This window comes from Pseudophryne corroboree, chromosome 3, assembly GCF_028390025.1.
Source record: "Pseudophryne corroboree isolate aPseCor3 chromosome 3, aPseCor3.hap2, whole genome shotgun sequence".
NCBI lineage: Eukaryota > Metazoa > Chordata > Amphibia > Anura > Myobatrachidae > Pseudophryne > Pseudophryne corroboree.
This window is the reverse complement of record NC_086446.1, coordinates 732,398,178-732,422,964: the sequence shown is the minus strand read 5'-3', so window position 1 is coordinate 732,422,964 and position 24,787 is coordinate 732,398,178.

Sequence of the window (24,787 nt, the reverse complement as noted above, 5' to 3'; positions counted from 1 at the left end):
CCTAGGAATAGAAGTCGTGTCGTCGGGATCAGCTGCGATTTTGGAATATTGAGAATCCAACCGTGCTGGCGCCGCACTATCTGAGATAGTGCTACCCCGACTTCCAACTGTTCCCTGGATCTTGCCCTTATCAGGAGATCGTCCAAGTAAGGGATAACTAAAACTCCCTTCCTTCGAAGGAGTATCATCATTTCGGCCATTACCTTGGTAAAGACCCGGGGTGCCGTGGACAATCCAAACGGCAGCGTCTGAAACTGATAGTGACAGTTCTGTACCACAAACCTGAGGTACCCTTGGTGAGAAGGGTAAATTGGGACGTGTAGGTAAGCATCTTTGATGTCCGGAGACACCATATAGTCCCCTTCTTCTAGGTTTGCAATCACTGCTCTGAGTGACTCCATCTTGAATTTGAACCTTTGTATGTAAGTGTTCAAGGATTTAAAATTGGTCTCACCGAGCCGTCCGGCTTCGGTACCACAAATAGTGTGGAATAGTACCCCTTTCCCTGTTGTAGGAGGGGTACCTTGATTATCACCTGCTGGGAATACAGCTTGTGAATGGCTTCCAATACCGCCTCCCTGTCTGAGGGAGACGTCGGTAAAGCAGACTTTAGAAAACGGCGAGGGGGAGACGTCTCGAATTCCAATTTGTACCCCTGAGATACCACCTGAAGGATCCAGGGGTCCACTTGCGAGTGGGCCCACTGCGCACTGAACTTCTTGAGACGGGCCCCCACCGTGCCTGAGTCCGCTTGTAAAGCCCCAGCGTCATGCTGAGGACTTTGCGGAGGCGGGAGAGGGCTTTTGTTCCTGGGAACTGGCTGTTTGTTGCAGCCTTTTTCCTCTCCCTCTGCCACGGGGCAGAAATGAGGCGCCTTTTGCCCGCTTGCCCTTATGGGGCCGAAAGGACTGCGCCTGATAATACGGCGTCTTCTTAGGTTGAGAAGCTACCTGGGGTAAAAATGTGGATTTTCCAGCAGTTGCCGTGGCTACCAGGTCTGATAGACCTACCCCAAATAACTCCTCCCCCTTATAAGGCAATACTTCCATGTGCCTTTTAGAATCCGCATCACCTGACCACTGCCGCGTCCATAAACCTCTTCTTGCAGAAATGGACAGCGCGCTAACTCTTGATGCCAGTCGGCAAATATCCCTCTGTGCATCACGCATATATAGAAATGCATCCTTCAAATGCTCTATAGTCAATAATATACTGTCCCTATCAAGGGTATCAATATTTTCAGTCAGGGAATCCGACCACGCCAGGCCCGCACTGCACATCCAGGCAGAGGCTATTGCTGGTCGCAGTATAACACCCGTGTGAGAGTATATACATTTTAGGATATTCTACAGCTTTCTATCGGCAGGTTCCTTTAGGGCGGCCGTATCAGGAGAGGGTAGTGCTACCTGTTTTGACAAGCGTGTGAGCGCTTTATCCACCCTAGGGGGTGTTTCCCAACGTGCCCTATCCTCTGGCGGGAAAGGGTACGATGCCAATAACCTTTTAGGAATTATCAGTTTTTTATCGGGGGAAACCCACGCCTCATCACACACTTCATTTAATTCCTCGGATACAGGAAAAACTACAGGCAGTTTTTTCTCACCAAACATAATACCCTTCTTAGTGGTACTTGTATTATCAGATATATGCAATACATTTTTCATTGCTTCAATCATGTAACGTGTGGCCCTAGTGGAAGTCACGTTTGTCTCCTCATCATCGACACTGGAGTCAGTATCCGTGTCTGCCATTTGAGGTAACGGGCGTTTTAAAGCCCCTGATGGCGTTTGAGACCCCTGGACAGGCACAAGCTGATTAGCCGGCTGTCTCATGTCGTCAACTGTCTGTCGTAAGGAGCTGACACTGTCACGCAATTCCTTCCACAAGCTCATCCACTCAGGTGTCGACTCCCTAGGGGGTGACAACTGTATAATAGGCAATTGCTCCGCTTCCATCTCATTTTCCTCCTCAAACATGTCGACACAATCGTACCGACACACCGCACACACACAGGGAATGCTCTGATAGAGGACAGGACCCCACTAGCCCTTTGGGGAGACAGAGGGAGAGTATGCCAGCACACACCAGAGCGCTATATATATACAGGAATACCACTATCAAGTGTGCTTTTCCTTTATAGCTGCTGTTAATATAAAACTGCGCCAAATTTGTGCCCCCCCTCTCTTTTTTACCCTTTTCTGTAGTGCAGGACTGCAGGGGAGAGTCAGGGAGACGTCCTTCCAGCGGAGCTGTGATGGAAAATGGCGCCCGTGTGCTGAGGAGATAGGCTCCGCCCCCTTCTCGGCGGCCTTTTCTCCCGCTTTTTTGGTAATTCTGGCAGGGGTTAAAATACACCCATATAGCCCTGGGGGTTATATGTGGTGTATTTATGCCAGCCAAGGTGTTTTACATTGCTGCTCAGGGCGCCCCCCCCTAGCGCCCTGCACCCTCAGTGACCGGAGTGTGAAGTGTGCCTGAGTAACAATGGCGCACAGCTGCAGTGCTGTGCGCTACCTTGTTGAAGACTGATGTCTTCTGCCGCCGATTTTTCCGGACCTTTTCTTGCTTCTGGCTCTGTAAGGGGGCCGGCGGCACGGCTCCGGGACCGAGCTCCGAGGCTGGGCCTGTGTTCGGTCCCTCTGGAGCTAATGGTGTCCAGTAGCCTAAGAAGCCCAATCCACTCTGCACGCAGGTGAGTTCGCTTCTTCTCCCCTTAGTCCCTCGATGCAGTGAGCCTGTTGCCAGCAGGTCTCACTGAAAATAAAAAACCTAAAACTAAACTTTTCACTAAGAAGCTCAGGAGAGCGCCTAGTGTGCACCCTTCTCGGCCGGGCACAAAAATCTAACTGAGGCTTGGAGGAGGGTCATAGGGGGAGGAGCCAGTGCACACCAGGTAGTCCTAAAGCTTTTACTTTTGTGCCCAGTCTCCTGCGGAGCCGCTATTCCCCATGGTCCTTACGGAGTTCCCAGCATCCACTAGGACGTCAGAGAAATATATATATCCAGATAGCGCTTTTTTATATATATTATGTCAATTCCCACTCACTGCGTCGCCAAAGTGCCCCCTCCTCTTTTTTTCAGCCTGTGTTCAGCAGGGGAGAGACCAGGGAGCCAGCGTTTTCTTTCTCATGCAGCTTCTGTGGAGAAAATGGCGCTGGTTAGTGCTGAGGATCAAGCCCCGCCCACCCGACAGCGGGCTTCGGTCCCAGTGAATTTTCAATAAAATGGCGGGGGATCAGCGATTAACTGCCTCCGCAGTCTAATGCCACTATTTTGTGCCAAAATGTGAGGTTTATTGCTGCCCAGGGCGCCCCCCCCCTGCGCCCTGCACCCTTCAGTGCTGCTCTGTGTGTGTGTGACTGGGAGCAATGGCGCGCAGCTTACCGCTGCGCGCCTTACCTCATGAAGATCTGATGTCTTCTGCCACCTAAGATGTCTTCTGTCTTCTCTATCCGCTTCTACCTTCGGCATCTGTGAGGAGGACGGCGGCGCGGCTCCGGGACGAACCCCAGGTGAGACCCGTGTTCCGACTCCCTCTGGAGCTAATGGTGTCCAGTAGCCTTAGAAGCAGTGCCCAACTTGACAAGCCAGCTCTGCTTCTCTCTCCTCGGTCCCACGATGCAGGGAGCCTGTTGCCAACAGGACTCCCTGAAAATAAAAAACCTAATAAAATTCTTTTTCCACAGAAAACTCTGGAGAGCTCTCTGCAGTGCACCCATTCTCCTCTGGGCACAAGATCTAACTGAGGTCTGGAGGAGGGGCATGGAGGGAGGAGCCAGTGCACACCTATAGTCAAAGTTCTTTTTAGGTGCCCTATCTCCTGCGGAGCCCGTCTTTACCCCATGGTCCTTACGGAGTCCCCAGCATCCTCTAGGACGTAAGAGAAATCCTATTTTCTCATACGTCCTAGAGGATGCTGGGGTCCACTTCAGTACCATGGGGTTATACCAAAGCTCCAGTACGGGCGGGAGAGTGCGGATGACTCTGCAGCACCGATTGACCAAACTTGAGGTCCTCATCGGCCAAAGTGTCAAACTTATAAAACTTAGCAAATGTGTTTGACCCTGACCAAGTAGCCGCTCAGCAAAGTTGTAAAGCCGAGACGCCCCGGGCAGCCACCCAGGATGAGCCCACTTTCCTAGCAGAATGGGCCTTCACCGACTTCGGTATCGGCAATCCTGCCATAGAATGAGCGTGCTGAATCATACCTCTGATCCAGCGCGCAATAGTCTGCTTAAAAGCAGGACACCCAATCTTGTTGGGAGCATACAGGACAAACAGAGCCTCTGTTTTCCGTATCCGAGCTGTTCTTGCGACATAAATTTTCAAAGCTCTAACCACATCTAGAGACTTTGACTCAGTGAAAGTGTCAGTAGCTACTGGCACCACAATAGGTTGGTTTATGTGGATAGAACCTTTAGAAGAAAATGTTGGCGAGTTCTCAACTCCGCCCTATCTTCATGGAAGATCAGGTAAGGGCTCTTGTGAGACAAGGCCCCCAACTCAGACACCCGCCTTGCAGATGCCAAGGCCAAAAGCATCACCACTTTCCAAGTGAGAAACTTCAATTCTATCTCCTGCAGAGGTTCAAACCAATCTGGCTGAAGGAACTGCAACACCATATTAAGGTCCCATGGTGCCACTGGAGGCACAAATGGAGGTTGGATGTGCAGAACCCCTTTCACGAACGTCTGGACTTCTGGAAAGGAGGCCAATTGCTTTTGAAAGAAAACTGATGAGGCCGAAATCTGGATCTTGATTGACCCCAATCTAAGGCCCACATCCACACCAGACTGGAGAAAATGGAGAAAACGTCCCAATTCAAACTCTTCCATAGGAGCCTTCTTGGATTCACACCAAGACACATATTTTCTCCAAATACGGTGGTAATGTTTAGACGTTACTCCTTTCCTGGCCTGAATAAGAGTGGGGATGACTTCCTTGGGAATACACTTTCGGGCTAGGATCCGGCGCTCAACAGCCATGCCGTCAAACGTAGCCACGGTAAGTCTTGATAAACACATGGCCCCTGCTGTAGTAGGTCCTCTCGAGGAGGAAGAGGCCGAGGATCTTCTATGACCAACTCCTGAAGATCTGGATACCAAGCCCTCCTCGGCCAGTCTGGGGCAATGAAGATTGCTCGAACTCTTGTTCTTCTTATTATTTTGAGAACTTCTGGAATCAGTGGAAGTGGAGGGAACACATATACCGACCGAAACACCAACGGGGTCACCAGTGCATCCACTGCTATTGCTTGAGGGTCTCTCAATCTTGAACAATATCTCTGAAGCTTCTTGTTTAGACGAGATGCCATCATGTCTACTTGAGGAACTCCCCATAGACTTGTCACCTCTGCGAAGACTTCTTGGTGGAGGCCCCACTCTCCTGGATGGAGATCGTGTCTGCTGAGGAAGTCTGCTTCCCAGTTGTCCACTCCTGGAATGAAAATTGCTGACAGAGCTCTTACATGTCTCTCTGCCCAGAGGAGAATCCTTGTCACCTCTGCCATTCCCGCCCTGCTTTTCGTTCCGCCTTGCCTGTTTATGTACGCGACTGCTGTTACATTGTCCGACTGTATCTGCACGGGATGATCTTGAAGAAGATGTACCGCTTGTAGAAGGCCGTTGTAAATGGCTCTCAATTCCAGAACATTTATGTGCAGGCAGGCTTCCTGACTTGACCATTTTCCTTGGAAGTTTTCCCCCTGTGTGACAGCTCCCCAGACTCGAAGACTTGCATCCGTGGTTACCAGGACCCAGTCCTGAATCCCAAACCTGCGTCCCTCTAGTAGGTGAGAACTGTGTAGCCACCACAGGAGCGAAATCCTGGCTTTGGAGGACAGGATTATCTTCCGGTGCATGTGTAGGTGGTATCCGGACCACTTGTCCAACAGGTCCCACTGGAATACTCTGGCATGAAATCGGCCAAACTGTATGGCCTTGTAGGCCGCTACCATTTTCCCCAACAACCGAATGCATTGATGGATCGACACTCTTGTTGGTTTCAATATTTGTTTGACCATTTTCTGGATTTCCAGAGCCTTTTCCACTGGAAGAAATACTCTCTGTACTTCTGTGTCCAGAATCATCCCTAAAAAAGACAATCTTGTCATTGGTTCCAACTGCGACTTTGGAAAATTCATGATCCAACCATGTTGTTGGAGTATTGACAGGGAGAGTGCGATGTTCCGCACCAACTGTTCCCTGGATCTCGCTTTTATTAGGAGATCGTCCAGATAAGGAATTTTATTGACTCCTTTTTGATGAAGGAGGACCATCATCTCCGCCATCACCTTAGTGAATACCCTCGGTGCCGTGGAGAGACCGAACGGCAACATCTGGAACTGGTAATGGCAATCCTGTACTGCGAATCTCAGATAAGCTTGGTGAGGAGGATAAATGGGAACATGCAAGTAAGCATCCTTTATGTCCACTGACACCATGAAGTCCCTCTCCTCCAGACTGGAAATCACCGCCCTCAGGGATTCCATCTTGAACTTGAACCTTTTCAGGTAGAGATTCAGATTTTTCAGGTTTAAAATCGGTCTGACCGAGCCGTCCAGCTTCGGAACTACAAAGAGGCTTTAATAAAAACCTTCTCCTTGTTGTGAAAAAGGTACCAGGATAATGACTTGATCTTGACATAGTTTTTGAATTGCCGTTGATACTGCCTCTCTTTCTGGAAGAGAAGCTGTTTTCTAAAGGGGATGCGGTCAAGATGCCGCCGGCCGGAATCCCGGCGGTCGAAATACCGACGCCGGAATCCCGACCGCCACAATCCCGACATATTCTCCCTCCGTGGGTGTCCACGACACCCATAGAGGGAGAATATAATAGTGTGCCGAGCGTAGCGAGGCACCGTGCCCGCAGCGTGGCGAGCGAAGCGAGCCCGCAAGGGGCTGCGTTCCGCTCACCACCCCTGTCGGGATTGTGTGGTCGGGATTCCGGCGTCGGTATTTCGACCGCCGGGATTCCGACCGGCGGCATTTAGTACTGATCCCTTCTAAAGAGGGGACACAAGGTCCAAAAGACACTGCACAGGTAGATAAGAGTTAATTAAAGGGTATCAATGGGAAAACCAACCATTTAGAAAAAGAATTAGAATCAGGGCCAAAAATAGGCCCTTATGAAAATCAGTGAAGGTTGGAGGTGCGCCACTAAGCTAACTTACAGTATTTTTTTTAGAGATTATTAGTGTAGGCCACTAGTGGGCCTACCACTAAAGAAGTCTTAGTGTGTGGCGCACTCTTTTTGAAATGATTGTTCTATATTAAAAATATTTTAAACTTTTATTTCCATATTTAAAAATAGGCACCATGAACAGGCAAGGTATCTAAACTGATAGCCTGAAAGTGCAGAGAAGAATTTGTAAAATATAAGTGTAAAAATGTTGCTGAATATATTTTGCCTATGGAGTTAGGCCATCAAAATGAACGGCAGAAAGAGGAGCCTTTGGCTGTTCACTTTATATCAGTCAATAATAGGCTTTTTTCCTGACACAAATACTCGAGACAGTGTATTCATTATCTGGTCTCCGTAAGGACCATGGGGATTATACCAAAGCTCCTAAACGGGCGGGAGAGTGCGGATGACTCTGCAGCACCGAATGAGCAAACTCAAGGTCCTCCTCAGCCAGGGTATCAAACTTGTAGAATTTTGCAAACGTGTTTGATCCCGACCAGGTAGCAGCTCGGCAAAGTTGTAAAGCCGAGACCCCTCGGGCAGCCGCCCAAGATGAGCCCACCTTCCTTGTGGAATGGGCTTTCACTGATTTAGGCTGCGGTAGTCCCACCGCAGAATGCGCCAGCTGAATAGTGCTACAAATCCAGCGCGCGATAGACTGCTTAGAAGCAGGAGCCCCCAGCTTGTTGGGTGCATACAGGATAAATAGCGAGTCAGTCTTCCTGACTCCAGTTGTCCTGGAAACATACATTTTCAGGGCCCTGACCACGTCCAGTAACTTGGAATCCTCCAAGTCCCTAGTAGCCGCAGGCACCACAATAGGTTGGTTCAAGTGAAAAGCTGAGACCACCTTCGGGAGAAACTGAGGACGAGTCCTCAACTCTGCCCTATCCATATGGAAAATCAGATAAGGACTTTTACAAGACAAAGCCGCCAATTCTGATACTCGCCTGGCCGAAGCCAGGGCCAACAACATGACCACTTTCCACGTGAGATATTTCAAATCCACAGTCTTAAGTGGCTCGAACCAATGTGATTTCAGGAATTCCAAAACCACATTGAGATCCCAAGGTGCCACTGGGGCCACAAAAGGAGGCTGAATATGCAGAACTCCTTTGACAAACGTCTGAACTTCAGGCAGTGAAGCCAGTTCTTTTTGGAAGAAAATCGACAGAGCCGAAATCTGGACCTTAATGGACCCCAATTTGAGGCCCAACGTCACCCCTGCTTGCAGGAAATGCAGGAATCGACCCAGCTGAAATTCCTCCGTCGGGGCCTTCTTGGCCTCACACCACGCAACATATTTTCGCCAAATGCGGTGATAATGTTTTGCGGTGACATCCTTCCTGGCTTTGATCAGGGTAGGGATGACTTCCTCCGGAATGCCCTTTTCCTTTAGGATCCGGTGTTCAACCGCCATGCCGTCAAACGTAGCCGCGGTAAGTCTTGGAACAGACAGGGTCCCTGCTGCAGCAGGTCTTGTCTGAGCGGCAGAGGCCAAGGGTCCTCTGCAAGCATCTCTTGAAGTTCCGGGTACCAAGCTCTTCATGGCCAATCCGGAACCACGAGTATAGTTTTTACTCCTCGCTTTCTTATTATTCTCAGTACCTTGGGAATGAGAGGCAGAGGAGGAAACACATAAACCGACTGGTACACCCACGGTGTCACTAGAGCGTCCACAGCGATCGCCTGAGGGTCCCTTGACCTGGCGCAATATCTTTTCAACTTTTTGTTGAGGCGGGACGCCATCATGTCCACCTGTGGTCTTTTCCAACGGTCTACCAGCATTTGGAAGACTTCTGGATGAAGTCCCCATTCTCCCGGGTGGAGGTCGTGACTGCTGAGGAAGTCTGCTTCCCAGTTGTCCACTCCCGGAATGAACACTGCTGTCAGTGCCAACACATGATTCTCTGCCCATCGGAGAATCCTTGTGGCTTCTGCCATCGCCATCCTGCTTCTTGTGCCGCCCTGTCTGTTTACATGGGCGACCGCCGTGATGTTGTCTGACTGGATCAGTACCGGCTGGTTCTGAAGCAGGGGCCTTGCTTGGCTTAGGGCATTGTAAATGGCCCTTAGCTCCAGAATATTTATGTGAAGCGAAATCTCCCGATTTGACCACAGTCCTTGGAAATTTCTTCCCTGTGTGACTGCACCCCAGCCCCGAAGGCTGGCATCCGTGGTCACCAGGACCCAGTCCTGTATTCCGAATCTGCGGCCCTCTAGTAGATGAGCCCTCTGCAGCGACACCCTGGTCCTTGCCGACAGGGTTATCCGCTGTTGCATCTGGAGATGGGACCCGGACCATTTGTCCAACAGGTCCCACTGGAACGTCCTTGAGTGGAACCTTCCGAATGGGATTGCTTCGTACGAAGCTACCATTTTTCCCAGGACTCGTGTGCATTGATGTACCGACACCTGTCCTGGTTTTAGGATGTCTCTGACTAGAGATGACAACTCCTCGGCTTTTTCCACTGGAAGAAACACTCTTTTCTGGTCTGTGTCCAGAATCATTCCCAGGAACAGAAGGCGTGTCGTCGGGACCAGCTGTGACTTTGGAATATTGAGAATCCAGCCGTGCTGTTGTAGCACTTCCCGAGAAAGTGCTACCCCCACTACCAACTGTTCTCTGGACCTCGCCTTTATCAGGAGATCGTCCAAGTATGGGATAATTAAAACTCCCTTCTTGCGAAGGAGTATCATCATTTCGGCCATTACCTTGGTAAAGACCCTCGGTGCCGTGGATAACCCAAACGGCAGCGTCTGGAACTGATAGTGACAGTCCTGTACCACAAATCTGAGGTACTCCTGGTGCGGAGGGTAAATAGGGACATGCAGGTACACATCCTTGATGTCCAGGGAGACCATGTAATCCCCCTCGTCCAGGCTCGCAATAACCGCCCTGAGCGATTCCATCTTGAACTTGAACCTTTTGATATAAGTGTTCAAGGCTTTTAAATTTAAGATGGGTCTCACCGAACCGTCCGGTTTCGGTACCACAAACATTGTGTAATAGTAACCCTTTCCCTGTTGAAGGAGGGGTACCTTGACAATCACTTGCTGTGAATATAGTTTTTGAATAGCCACCAACACTGCCTCCCTGGCAGAGGGAGTTGCCGGTAAGGCAGATTTTAGGCAACGGCAGGGGGGAGACGTCTCGAATTCCAGCCTGTACCCCTGAGACACTACTTGAAGGACCCAGGGATCCACCTGTGAGAGAGCCCACTGTGTGCTGAAATTCCTGAGACAGGCCCCCACCGTACCCGGGTCCGCCTGAGCAGCCCCAGCGTCATGCTGTGGACTTACCGGACGCAGGGGAGGACTTCTGCTCTTGGGAACTAGCTGTGTGCTGCAGCTTTTTCCTCCTACCTCTGCCCCTCGGCAGAAAGGATAAGCCTCTAGCCCTCTTATTTTTCTGGGGCCGAAAGGACTGTACCTGATAATACGGTGCTTTCTTTTGCTGTGGGGTAGCCTGTGGCAAAAAGGTCGATTTCCCAGCAGTAGCTGTGGAAACGAGGTCTGACAGACCATCCCCAAAAAGTTCCATCCCTTTATAGGGCAAAACTTCCATGTGCCGCTTCGAGTCGGCATCGCCTGACCATTGCCGAGTCCATAACCCCCTTCTGGCGGCAATGGACATAGCGCTTATTTTTGATGCCAGCCGGCAAATATCCCTCTGTGCATCACGAATGTATAAGACGGCGTCTTTTATATGCTCTATCGTCAGCAGAATATTGTCCCTATCCATGGTATCAATGTTATCTGACAGGGAATCTGACCACGCAGCTGCAGCACTGCACATCCAAGCCGATGCAATAGCGGGTCTCAATATAATGCCGGTGTGTGTGTATATAGCTTTAAGGGTATGTTCCTGCTTTCTATCAGCAGGTTCCTTTAGGGCGGCCGTATCCGGAGACGGTAGTGCCACCTTTTTTGATAAGCGTGTCAGCGCTTTATCTACCCTAGGGGGTGTTTCCCAACGGGACCTATCCTCTGGCGGGAAAGGGTACGCTGCCAATAAACGTTTAGAAACTATTAATTTCTTATCTGGGGAAGACCACGCTTCCTCACACACCTCATTTAATTCCTCAGATGCAGGAAAAACTACTGGTAGTTTTTTCTCACCAAACATAATACCCTTTTTTGTGGTACCTGGGGTATTATCAGAAATGTGTAATACATTTTTCATTGCCTCAATCATGTAACGGGTGGACCTATTGGAGGGTACACTAGTCTCATCGTCGTCGACACTGGAGTCGGTATCCGTGTCGACATCTGTATCTGTCATCTGAGGCAGCGGGCGTTTTACAGCCCCTGATGACATTTGAGACGCTTGGACAGGCACAAGCTGAGAAGCCGGCTGTCCTATGTCGTCAAACCTTTTATGTAAGGAGCTGACACTGTCACGTAATTCCTTCCATAAGTCCATCCACACAGGTGTCGACCCCGCAGGGGGTGACATCACATTCACAGGCATTTGCTCCGCCTCCACATCATTATCCTCATCATACATGTCGACACAGCAGTACCGACACACAGCACACACACAGGGAATGCTCTGACAGAGGACAGGACCCCACAAAGCCCTTTGGGGAGACAGAGGGAGAGTATGCCAGCACACACCAGAGCGCTATATATCACAGGGATATCACCTTATAAAAGTGTTTTCCCTTATAGCTGCATATATATTGTATACTGCGCCTAAATTGTGCCCCCCCTCTCTTTTTTACCCTTTCTGTAGTGCAGGACTGCAGGGGAGAGCCAGGGAGCGATCCTTCCAGCGAGGCTGTGAGGGAAAATGGCGCCAGTGTGCTGAGGGAGAAGGCTCCGCCCCTTTTTCGGCGGGCTTTCTCCCGCTATTTTAAAACGTCTGGCAGGGGTTAATTTACACCTATATAGCCCCTGGGGCTATATATGGTGTTAGTTTGCCAGCCAAGGTGTATATTATTGCTGCTCAGGGCGCCCCCCCCCAGCGCCCTGCACCCATCAGTGACCGAAGTGTGTGGTGTGCATGAGGAGCAATGGCGCACAGCTGCAGTGCTGTGCGCTACCTTGGAGGAAGACAGAAGTCTTCAGCCGCCGATTTTCCGGACCTTCTTGCTTCTGGCTCTGTAAGGGGGACGGCGGCGCGGCTCCGGGAACGGACGACGAGGTCGGGTCCTGTGTTCAATCCCTCTGGAGCTAATGGTGTCCAGTAGCCTAAGAAGCCCAAGCTACCACCAGTTAGGTAGGTTCGCTTCTTCTCCCCTTAGTCCCTCGATGCAGTGAGCCTGTTGCCAGCAGGTCTCACTGTAAAATAAAAAACCTAAACTATACTTTCTTTCTAGGAGCTCAGGAGAGCCCCTAGTGTGCATCCAGCTCGGCCGGGCACAGAAATCTAACTGAGGCTTGTAGGAGGGTCATAGGGGGAGGAGCCAGTGCACACCAGATAGTCCTGAATCTTTCTTTAGAGTGCCCAGTCTCCTGCGGAGCCCGTCTATTCCCCATGGTCCTTACGGAGTCCCCAGCATCCACTAGGACGTCAGAGAAAATGGCGCTGAGCAGTGTGCTGGCTGACTGAGGAGGAAGCTCTGCCCCCGCAATGGCGCGTTTCTCCTCAGAGATTCTGATATTATTATTTATACTGGCGGGGTAGGGCTGTGCCATGGCATCTTATGCCCCCTTTCTACCATTTTTTTAAGGTTTCATGCTGCCCAGGGCGCCCCCCACGCCCTGCACCCTGCAGTGCCTGTGTTGTGTGGGCAGTATGGAGCGCTGCGCTCCCGCCAGCCGCGCGGTACCTTTAGCCGTCACCTTGATTGAAGATCTGTCTTCTAACACTCACCTATCTTCTGACTTCTGGCTCTGCAAGGAGGGGTGACGGCGTGCTGTGGGAGTGAGCATCTAGGCACAGCTACCGTTCAGTACCCTTCAGGAGCTAATGGTGTCCTGTCAGCCAGAAGCAGAGCCATGAAACTCTTTAGGAAGTTGGTTCCTACTTCTGCCCCCTCAGTCCCACGAAGCAGGGAGACTGTTGCCAGCAGTTCTCCCTGAAAATAAAAAACCTAAGTCTTTTCAGAGAAACTCAGTAGAGCTCCCCTGGAGTGCATCCAGTCTGCCTGGTCACATTTCTAAAACTGAGGTCTGGAGGAGGGGCATAGAGGGAGGAGCCAGTTCACACCCTTTGAAAAGTCTTAAAGTGCCCATGGCTCCTGCGGAACCGTCTATACCCCATGGTACTGAAGTGGACCCCAGCATCCTCTAGGACGTATGAGAAAGGGGTTTAGTGATTTTAAGTTCAGAATGGGCCTGACCGAACCATCCGGTTTCGGTACCATGAAAAGGTTTGAATAGTAACCTTTGTTTTGCATCTGAGGAGGAACTGGTACGATAACCTGTGCCTCCACCAGCTTCTGGATGGCTCCCTGTAGAGTAGCCCTGTCTGCCGGCAAAGCTGGCAAGCCTGATTTGAAGAACCGGTGAGGATGGAGATCTTGAAATTCCAGCCGGTACCCCTGGGACACAATATCTAGTACCCAGGGGTCAAGGCCGGCGACACCCAGACGTGACTGAAATGTCTGAGTCTCGCCCCCACTGGCCCTACCTCCAGGCTGCGCTGTCCACCGTCATCCTGAGGACTTTGGTGTACCAGAAGCAGGTTTCTGTTCCTGGGAACCTACAGCAGCAGGTTTCTTGGATTTTGGCTGACCTCCTCTAAAGAAGGTGTTGGAAGGTTTGGCCTTTCTTGTTTTATTAACACAAAAGAACTGTGATGCAGCTGAAGGAAAAGGTTTCTGCGCAGCAGGTGCAGCTGAGGGAAGAAAAGGTGACTTACCCGCTGTAGCCGTGGAGATCCATGCATCCAACGCTTCCCCAAAGAGAGCCTGACCTGTGTAGGGTAAGGTCTCTACACCTCTCCTGGATTCCACGTCGGCAGAACACTGGCGCAGCCACAGTCCTCAAAGAGCTGAGAAAGACATGGAAGAAATTCCTGCAGCCATTGAACCCAGGTCCTTCATGGATTCCACCATAAATTCTGCAGAATCCTGAATGTTACGTAAAAACAATTCTACGTCACTTTCATCCATAGTATCCAAATCCTCAAGTAACGTGCCTGACCACTTTAAATAGCTCTGGAAATCTATGCACAGGCAATAGAAGGCCGTAGTATTGCCCCTGAAGCCGTGTATATGGATTTGAGCGTAGTATCAATTTTGCGATCAGCCGGCTACTTTAAGGCGGTAGATCCTGGAACAGGTAAAACCACCTTTTTTGAGAGTCTGGATACTGACGCGTCCACTATGGGTAGGTTTTCCCATTTTTTCATATCCTCCTCAGGGAAGGGAAAAGCAACCAGAACCCTGCTAGGGATCTGGAATTTTTTCTCCGTGTTTTCCCATGCTTTCTCAAATATAGCATTTAATTCTTTGGACGCAGGGAAGGTTAGCGAGGCTTTCTTATTGTCAGTGAAGTAAGCCTCCCCAACCTGCTCCGGTGTTGTATCTGCAATATTCAACACATCCCTTATAACCTCTGTCATCAACTGCACCCTTTTAGCAAGAGATGCGGCCTCCCTAAGCACATCCCCATCATTGTCCGTATCCGTGTTATCCTGCATAATCTGTGCAAGAGCACGTTTATGGGAAACTCCCGAGGGAAGCCCTGAGGTAACAGAACCGGACCAAACTGCCATAGAGTTCTGTAAAACCTGAGTTGCAGATTCATTCTGTGCAACCCTAGTAGAAATCTGAGAAATCATGGATTTGATAGAGGATAACCATTCAGGATAGTGTGGAATAATACCCCTTCCCCTGTTGTAAGAGGGGTACCTTGATTATCACCTGCTGGGAGTACAGCTTGTGAATGGCTTCCAGAACTGCCTCCCTGTCGGAGGGAGACTTTGGTAAAGCAGACTTCAGGAACCGATGAGGAGGAAACGCCTCGAATTCCAGTTTGTACCCCTGTGATACTACCTGTAGAATCCAGGGATCCACTTGCGAGTGAGCCCACTGCGCGTTGAAATACTTGAGACGGGCCCCCACCGTGTCTGAGCACGGTAACGCTACTTGTTTAGATAAACGTGTGAGCGCCTTATCTACCCTAGGGGGTGTTTCCCACCGTGCCCTAACCTCTGGCGGGAAAGGGTATAGTGCTAATAACTTATTAGAAATTAGCTGTTTTTTATCGGGGGAAACCCACGCTTTATCACACACCTCATTTATTTCCTCAGACTCAGGAAAAACTATTGGCAGTTTTTTCACACCCCACATAATACCCGCCTTTGAGGTATTTGTAGTGTCAGAAAGGTTCAATGCCTCTTTCATTGCCGTGATCATGTAACGTGTGGCCCTACTGGACATTACGTTTGTCTCGTCACCGTCGACACTAGATTCAGTATCTGTATCTGGATCCGTGTCGACCCACTGAGGTAGCGGCCGTTTTAGGGCCCCTGAGGGTGTCTGAGACGCCTGAACAGGCACTAATTGATTTGCCGGCTTTCTCATGTCGTCAACAGTTTTTTGTAAATTGCTGACATTATCACTTAATTGCTTAAACACAATCATCCAGTCAGGTGTCGACTCCCTAGGGGGTGACATCACTAACACAGGCAACTGCTCCGCCTCCACCTCATTTTCCTCCTCATACATGTCGACACACGCGTACCGACACACAGCACACACACCGGGAATGCTCTGATAGAGGACAGGACCCCACTTAGCCCTTTGGAGAGACAGAGGGAGAGTCTGCCAGCACACACCCAGCGCTATATATATACAGGGATAACCTTATATAAGTGTTAATCCCTTATAGCTGCTGTTAATCTAGTTATTTGCTGCCAAAATGCCCCCCCTTCTCTTTTTTACCCTGAATCAGATGCAGTACTGCAGGGGAGAATCAGGGAGCCGTCCTTCCAGCGGAGCTGTGAGGGAATAATGGCGCCAGTGTGCTGAGGAGATAGGCCCCGCCCCTTCACGACGTCCTTAACTCCCGCTTTTTTGTGTAAAATGGCAGGGGAAAAAATACATCCATATAGCCCTGGAGCTATATGTGATGTATTCCTTTTGCCAGCTAAGGTATATGTGTGTTATATTGCGTCTCAGGGCGCTCCCCCCCAGCGCCCTGCACCCTCAGTGACCGGAGTGTGAAGTGTGCTGAGAGCAATGGCGCACAGCTGCGGTGCTGTGCGCTACCTTAGTCTTGAAGACAGGATGTCTTCTGCCGCCGCTTTCACCGGACCTTCGTCTCTTCTGGCTCTGTAAGGGGGACGGCGGCGCGGCTCCGGTGACCCATCCAGGCTGAACCTGTGATCGTCCCTCTGGAGCTAACGTCCAGTAGCCTAAGAAGCCCAATCCACTCTGCACTCAGGTGAGTTCGCTTCTTCTCCCCTTAGTCCCACGATGCAGTGAGCCTGTTGCCAGCAGGACTCACTGAAAATAAAAAAAACCTAACTAAACTTTTATTCTAAGCAGCTCTGGAGAGCTACCTAGTTTGCACCCTTCTCGGCCGGGCACAAAAATCTAACTGGCTTGGAGGAGGGTCATAGGGGGAGGAGCCAGTGCACACCACCTGATATCTCAAGCTTTTATTTTGTGCCCTGTCTCCTGCGGAGCCGCTATTCCCCATGGTCCTTACGGAGTCCCAGCATCCACTTAGGACGTTAGAGAAATCAGCAGTAGATGTTGCCCTGGGCCGGGGAAAGGCTACAGGTCAAGCGCCGGCTCCCCTATGCTGGACTTCCACCCCAGGTACTAGCGAGCCTTATTAAATGGGGCATTAGTACACCTGACCTTTGCTCTATTGCCCTGGTGGTCTAGTGGGGTCCCTGCTAGGTGACAGTGTCCATGCCAGCGCCGCGACCCATCTCCCTAGGTCGTGGACGGAACGCGATTTAATGGCGGGTCTCCTCCCTGTTGCAGCCACGTGAACCAGGAGAGCAACTGCGACCGTGTGCCTAAAGCCAGAGCGTCTCCACTGCAAGTACCCGGGAACACGCCGCGGGAGTATGCAACGCCGTTTGGGAGGTGATGGAGCCACAGCGCTGAATGTCATAGACATACCGCGCAGTTTTGAAGAGATTTTCTGTCAGAAAAAGCAGCCCACCTGTTAAGTGACCTGCAACTGCAGACACCAATGGAAACTGAGCTCACAGTGCCTGGAGGCGGGGTTATAAAGAAGGCCCCAATGCATCCTGGGACAGCCTAAAGCTTTAGCCTGTTGGTGCCTCTAGCTCAAGAACCACTCTACCCCCGATGTTTCCCTGTGGAAACCAATGTAACTTGCTACAGAAAACTTGATTAGTACCAGTTATTTTGATTTAATCTGTGCTCAAGCATGGATAGCCTTAATACTGGGACTGCTGGTGTACCTTGAGGACCGAGGTTGGGAAACACTGCTCTAAAAATTTGCCACAATTCCATCTATTTGGACATTTCTGTCTTACGTAGGGATGGACATCAGTTTCTGATGGTTCTTAACCATTGAGGTTTCCAGTGAAATGTTAATGTTCTCCCCATTCAATGGTGGCTTTCCAGTGGTAGCTGCGGTGGATTTGATAGCCATCTGATGTTAAAACACAGCTGAATCCAGCTGCTGAACATCAGTTCATGACCTTTAGCATAATAATTTTATTTACATAGTGCTCTTTCTCTGTCCTCCATCTGGGGGACGCTGCGCCGTTACTTGTGGGTTAGAGGTGTGTGGTAGTGGAGTTTGGCACAGAATCTAAAGCTGACTCCTCCCCCCTCTAACCCCTCCCATCTCCTTCCTGCTCAGCCATATTCAGTTTTTATTTTGTGCCTGTGGAGTACAGACACAGTTTTTATTTCTCCTAGATTTTTTTTTTTTTTTTTTTAGTTTGTTGTTTACAGGATGCCTAGTCCCTGTTTACGGGTGACAGGTATTGATGGAGTGGACTAATATTCCACTCGAGGATGCTGTCTAGAAAGGCCACCATACCTGGGTCACTGGGGCCTTTGTACATTAACGACGACAGAGCAAGGTAACGGACAGCCACAATCTGTCACCGACAGTATGGGCTGTCCCTATTTATTTCACTTATTTATTACACCCGCCCCCCCCCCCCGCCAGCGGGAGCGGCGCCGGAGATTTCTCCCCTACAACCGCAGTGAGAGACCTGGAGGGTTGTGGGGACAGATGGCAGACTGGTCCGGGAGAATCTTCTGACCTCCCGGGGACCAGCTAGAAGCCGCCGCGGACGCTGTGAGTAGCGGCGCGCGGCGGCCCGAACTTCCGGTTTTAGCGCGGGGTGACGTCAGCAGTGCAGGGACGGCTTCCCGCCCTGCTCTGCCCGCGCGCGCACCAATCTGCCTGACGCCATCTTCTTCTGCACGGAGACAGGGGGACGCTGTGCGCTTCACACACGGAGCCTGCCAGGGGGAGAATTTTAACATAATCGCAAGTATAGAGGGGGCTGATCAAAGGGGGGATTACAGGCCATATTGGAATCCACCTAGGGATTAACCTAATAAGGAGAGTCTCTGATTTGCACTCAGTTATCCTGGATTAGGTCCCACTCTATCCTTAATGTACATTGTTAACACAGCTCATTAGTCAGAAGGTTTAGGGTGATTTTATTTTAGTGTATACCTTCAGAATGGAAAAAGTGACTAGTAAACCGGACAGACCTACAAAGGGAAAAACGGCCTCGGTAGTTTATTTTTCCTGCTCTCAGTGTGGCTCAAAGCTGGCTAAAGGTAGTTCTGACGCAGGTACCTTATGTGCTTCATGCTCTGGTGCATCAGTGACAGATCAGCAGGGAGGTTCCGCAGATCAGCCGACGCCCCCATGGGTTAAAAACATGGTGGACGCCATTTCAGATTTACGTCAATCTAGGGAGACTGAATCTGCTCGGACTCAGGTGGAGCCTTTATGGGCCCAAAATATGGGAAAGTGCCTCACTGATTTAACTCAATCTTTGAATAAGTTTGTAAATGCTGCCAGCAGTTCGACTGCTACTAAACGATCGCAGCCGTTACCCGCTATAGCATTTCCAGGTGAGGAGGCGGACACCCTGGCATCTCCATTGGAGGAGGGGGAGGTAGATCCTGAATGGGATGAAGTTTCGGCTTGGGAAGATGAGGAACCTTCTACTAGTTCAGGTGTTAGATTGTTAATAGAAGCCATTCGTCAGACTCTTAATATTCAGGACACGGTGGTAGAGGAAACTCCTTCCCCCTTCTTCAAACGACAAAAGAGACAGGTTACGGCCTTCCCTTCTTATTCTCACTTTGCGGATATTTTAAAAGAACCCTGGCTTAAACCGGATTCTCGTTTTCAGGCGCCTAAAAAGTTAAGATTTCTATATCCTTTTACAGAGGAAGATACGAAATTTTGGGAGACGGCCCCTAAGGTAGATGCTCCTATTTCACATCTAGCAAAAGCTACGGTTATTCCGTCGGTACAGTCTGTGACCTTAAAAGACGCTACCGATAGAAAGATTGAAGCATTACTAAAATCTATGTTTTCTTTATCAGGTGTTTCTCTCCGTCCAGTACTGGCGAGTGCCTGGGTACTTAAGGCCGTGGATGAATGGCTTGCACAGGTGGTATCGGGAATGCAGTCGGATGATCCGTCGGAAGCCATTCACGTAGCGGAACAGATTTCGGAGGCACTCACTTATGTGGGTGAAGCCTTGTTGGATTCGGTTGCACTACAGACCCGGGTTTCAGCCTTGACAGTATCTGCAAGACGCTCTTTGTGGCTTAGAGTTTGGAATGCTGATTCTGACTCAAAGCAAACATTGACGGCTGTGCCTTTTGAAGGTGAGTTCCTTTTTGGATCAGAGTTAAAGAAGATTATTTCAGATTCTACTGGAGGAAAGAGCCCTTTCCTTCCATCTGCACCTCACAAACCAAAACCTACAAGGTTTCGGTCCTTTCGTACGCAGGGCAGAGGTAACTTCCAATCCTTTCGTGCTTCCTCCAGATTCCCAAGAAGGGGCTCTTTCAGAGGAAGAGGATATCAGGCTATTCGCAGACCGGCCAGTAAGCCTGCCGACAAACCTGAGGCATGACGTCTCAGGTCTCCTGGAGGGATCAATGAAGGTTGGGGCCCGGTTACTTCAGTTCAGGGAAGTGTGGCTCCTATCGAAACCGGATCGGTGGGTAATGGGGGTCATTTCCAGAGGATATATGTTGGATTTCGAAGAGACGGTCCCAACCCGACTATTCATAACACCTCTCCCAGACGATCCCTCCAGACGGCAAGCTCTTCTTCAGGCAATCACAACCCTCTTACAGAATGGAGTAATCATTCCGGTTCCCTCTCATCAAAGGGGGCGGGGATTTTACTCAGGTCTTTTTCTTGTGGACAAGCCGGATGGTTCGTTTCGGCCCATTCTGAATCTGAAGGCTCTCAACCCGTATCTCTCAACCCAAAAATTCAAGATGGAATCCATTCGCTCAATTATCGCCGCCATGGAGCCAGGGGAATATTTGGCTTCAATAGACATAAAAGACGCCTACTTACATGTCCCGATTTGGATAGGACATCAGTCTCTGCTGAGATTTGCAATCGGGCCGGAGCATTTTCAGTTTCAAGCTCTTCCCTTTGGTCTTTCTACGGCTCCCCGAGTTTTTACAAAGGTCTTAGGCCATGTAGTCGCAGTTCTTCGTTGCCAAAAGGTCAACATCACTCCATATTTGGACGACCTGTTGGTCAAGGCACCGTCAGCGGAGATTCTCACTCAGAACCTGCAGTTAACAATGGAGACTCTACAATCGTTCGGGTGGATAATCAACTTTCCAAAGTCATCTCTACTCCCTTCTCAGAAGATGATTTTTCTGGGACTTTTATTCGACACCAACAGCCAGAAGGTGTTTCTTCCTGCGGACAAGATTCAGGATCTGCAGTCGAGAATCCGAACCCTGTTACACTTACCAGTAGTGTCGGTCCTCAGATGTATGCAGGTGTTGGGCAAAATGGTATCCTCCTTCGAGGCAGTTCCATATGCCAGATTTCATGCCCGTCCTCTTCAAACGCAGATTCTCAACTGTTGGACTCGGACGGAACCACGTCTCGAATTGCAGTTGATCCGCTTGTCGATAAAGACTCGTCAGTCTCTTCACTGGTGGCTTCACAGTCACAATTTGAAAAAGGGTGCACCGTTCACAATCTGGTCTTGGATGATGGTCACCACGGACGCAAGCCTCAGTGGTTGGGGGGCAGTTTTCCAGACTCATCACTTCCAGGGACGCTGGAGCAATCAGGAGTCAAAATTGCAAATCAACATTCTGGAACTAAGGGCGATTCGGTATGCACTCATTCGCATTCAAACCATGGTGCAGGGTCAACCAGTTCGGGTGCAGTCCGACAATGCCACCGCAGTGGCTTACATCAACAAACAGGGAGGAACTCGCAGTTGGTCCACAATGAGAGAGGTCGCTCAGATCCTCGCGTGGGCGGAACGCTGGGTTCCGGTGATCTCCGCGATCCACATTCCAGGAGTCGAAAACTGGGAAGCAGACTTTTTGAGTCGTCACACGATTCATCCGGGGGAATGGGAACTTCATCAGGAAGTGTTTCTCTCTCTAGTGGATCGATGGGGAATGCCAGACATAGACCTGATGGCGTCTCGCCTCAACGCGAAACTTCCTCACTACGGAGCAAGGACGCAGGATCCACAGGCAATCCTGATCGATGCTCTTACTGCCCCATGGCAATTTCAACTGGGATATGTGTTTCCGCCAATCCCACTGATTCCGCGTCTACTCCAACGCATTCGGCGAGAGGGTCTCGCAGTGATTCTAGTGACTCCAGATTGGCCGCGTCGACAATGGTACACTCTTCTGCGCAGTATGGTAGTCGGAGATCCCTTTCGTCTACCTCTGCGACCAGATCTGCTTCTTCAAGGGCCTTGTCGCCACCCAGATTTACATCGGATGGCTTTGACGGCTTGGCTCTTGAATCCAAGATTTTGAAGGCAAAAGGTCTTTCTCGATCGGTTGTCCAGACGATGATTCGAGCTAGGAAACCGGTGACCTCAGGCATTTACCATAGAATATGGCGTATTTACATTGCATGGTGCGAAAAACGGAGACTGACTCCGCATTTGTTTAGACTACCTCGCCTACTCTCTTTCCTTCAGGAGGGTCTCGACAAGGGCCTAAAGCTTTCTTCACTAAAGGGTCAGGTTTCAGCTTTATCGGTTCTTTTTCAGAAGAAACTAGCAAATATTCCAGAGGTTCAAACATTCCTGCAGGGAGTACTTCGGATTCAACCACCTTTTGTCCCTCCGGTTCCTCCCTGGGATTTAAACTTGGTCCTTACGGCTCTTCAGACCTCTCCATTTGAACCTTTAGAATCAGTTGAGCTCCGTTATCTGACACAGAAAGTTGTTTTTCTGTTGGCTATTGCCTCAGCTAGACGAGTATCTGAGTTGGCGGCCCTTTCTTGCAGACCCCCCTTGTTAGTGTTTCATGAGAACCGGGTGGTTCTACGGACTAAACCTTCTTTCCTTCCAAAGGTTGTTTCAGCATTCCATTTAAATCAGGACATTGTACTTCCTGCCTTTACTCCGACATCCTCTTCTGGGGAGGACTCTCATTTGGCTCTTCTGGATGTGGTTCGAGCCTTGCGTATCTATTTGTCTCGCACAGAGTCATTCCGTCGCACGGATAACTTACTGGTTTTAATTGATGTTCCAAAACGAGGTTGGCCGGCCTCCAAAAATACTGTGGCCCGTTGGATAACTTCGGCCATAAGACAGGCTTACCTGTCTTCTCATGTTTCGGTTCCTGACTCAATTAGGGCTCATTCGACTAGAGCTGTTGGAGCCTCTTGGGCTGTTCGCGGTGGTGCATCTGTTGAGCAACTGTGCAGAGCAGCGACCTGGTCGTCAGTTCATACTTTCACAAAGTTTTATCGTTTTCATACCTTTGGTTTGGAGACTGCCTCTGTTGGGCGTCGTATATTGAAGACGGCTATGCCGTCACCGTCTCCCTCCTCTCATTAGCTTGCTTTGGGAAATCCCACAAGTAACGGCGCAGCGTCCCCCAGATGGAGGACAGAGAAATTGGGATTTTTGTTTACTTACCGTAAAATCTCTTTCTCTGAGTCCATCTGGGGGACGCTGCGATCCCTCCCATAGTTTGTCTGGTTTAATTGGTTAATTTTTTATTCTGGTCTATCTCCTTTGGCTTGGCTAAACGTTAACTGAATATGGCTGAGCAGGAAGGAGATGGGAGGGGTTAGAGGGGGGAGGAGTCAGCTTTAGATTCTGTGCCAAACTCCACTACCACACACCTCTAACCCACAAGTAACGGCGCAGCGTCCCCCAGATGGACTCAGAGAAAGAGATTTTACGGTAAGTAAACAAAAATCCCAATTTCTTCAACAGGACTCAAGGTGCTCTACATACATCAAAATCAATGCACATAGGCCCTCATTCCGAGTTGATCGCTCGCTAGCTATTTTTTGCAGTGCAGCGATCAGGTAGTCGCCGCCTCTAGGGGAGTGTTTTTTCGCTTTGCAAGTGTGCGAACGCTTGTGCAGCAGAGCAGGATGAAAACGTTTTTTTGCAGTTTCTGAGTAGCTCTGGACTTACTCAGCCCTTGCGATCACTTCAGCCTGTCCGGTCCCGCAATTGACGTCAGACACCCGCCCTGCAAACGCTTGGGCACGCCTGCGTTTTCCCTACCACTCCCAGAAAATGGTCAGTTGACACCCATAAACGCCCTCTTCCTGTCAATCTCCTTGCGATCGGTTGTGCAAATGGATTCGTCGCTAGAAGCATTGCACAGCAACGATGCTGTTTGTACCCATAAGATGCACGTGAGCATTGCGGTGCATACGCGTGCGGAGTAGTAATCTGATCGCTGTGTTGCGAAAAACATCAGCAAGCGATCAACTCGGAATGAGGGCCATAGTACAAAAGATTTAAGTAATACAGCACTAGACAAGCCACATAGATATATAAAAAAGAAAACCGAGATCGCACAGTAAGCATAATGCATTTTGAGAAACAACTTCCAAGGGAATCCACCCTCACAATGGCAGCCATCTTGGGCACACTGCTTAGGATTACCCTGGGTGGATCGTCCACCCCTAGAAGACATGACCTAAAATGAGGTGATTGCAGCATCCTACTACAACTAATACCCTTTTTCGTCAGGTTTCAAAACCCCAGAGTTTTCAAGATTCTGGTCAGTGTAAATGCAAAAGGGTTCTCCCAACCCTGATCCCGACAAGGGACACGAAGCCGAGACTCTGGAAATTGCCAGGTTGCTAGACCCGGCAATTTCCCGGGTTGTAGTGTAAAATATACATTATGGTAAGAACTTACCGTTATCTCTCTTGTGAAATCCGTAGAGAATGAAGAGAAAATCTGTCTTTCTGATGGCACTGGTACGATCCACATAGATCCTCAAGGCACGGACCACGTCCAGCGATGCATCTCCCGCAGAAAGGCCCGGTTCCTGGAAAGCCGGGACTACAATATCTTTGTTAAGGTGTAATATAGACACCACCTTGGGAAGATACCCGGATTTAGTTCTAATAACCGCTCTATCTGGATAAAAGATCATAAATGGAGGACGACGTAACAATGCCCCTAAATCTGATACTCTTCTAGCTGACGCCATTGCCAGTAGAAAGAGAACCTTAGCTGTCAA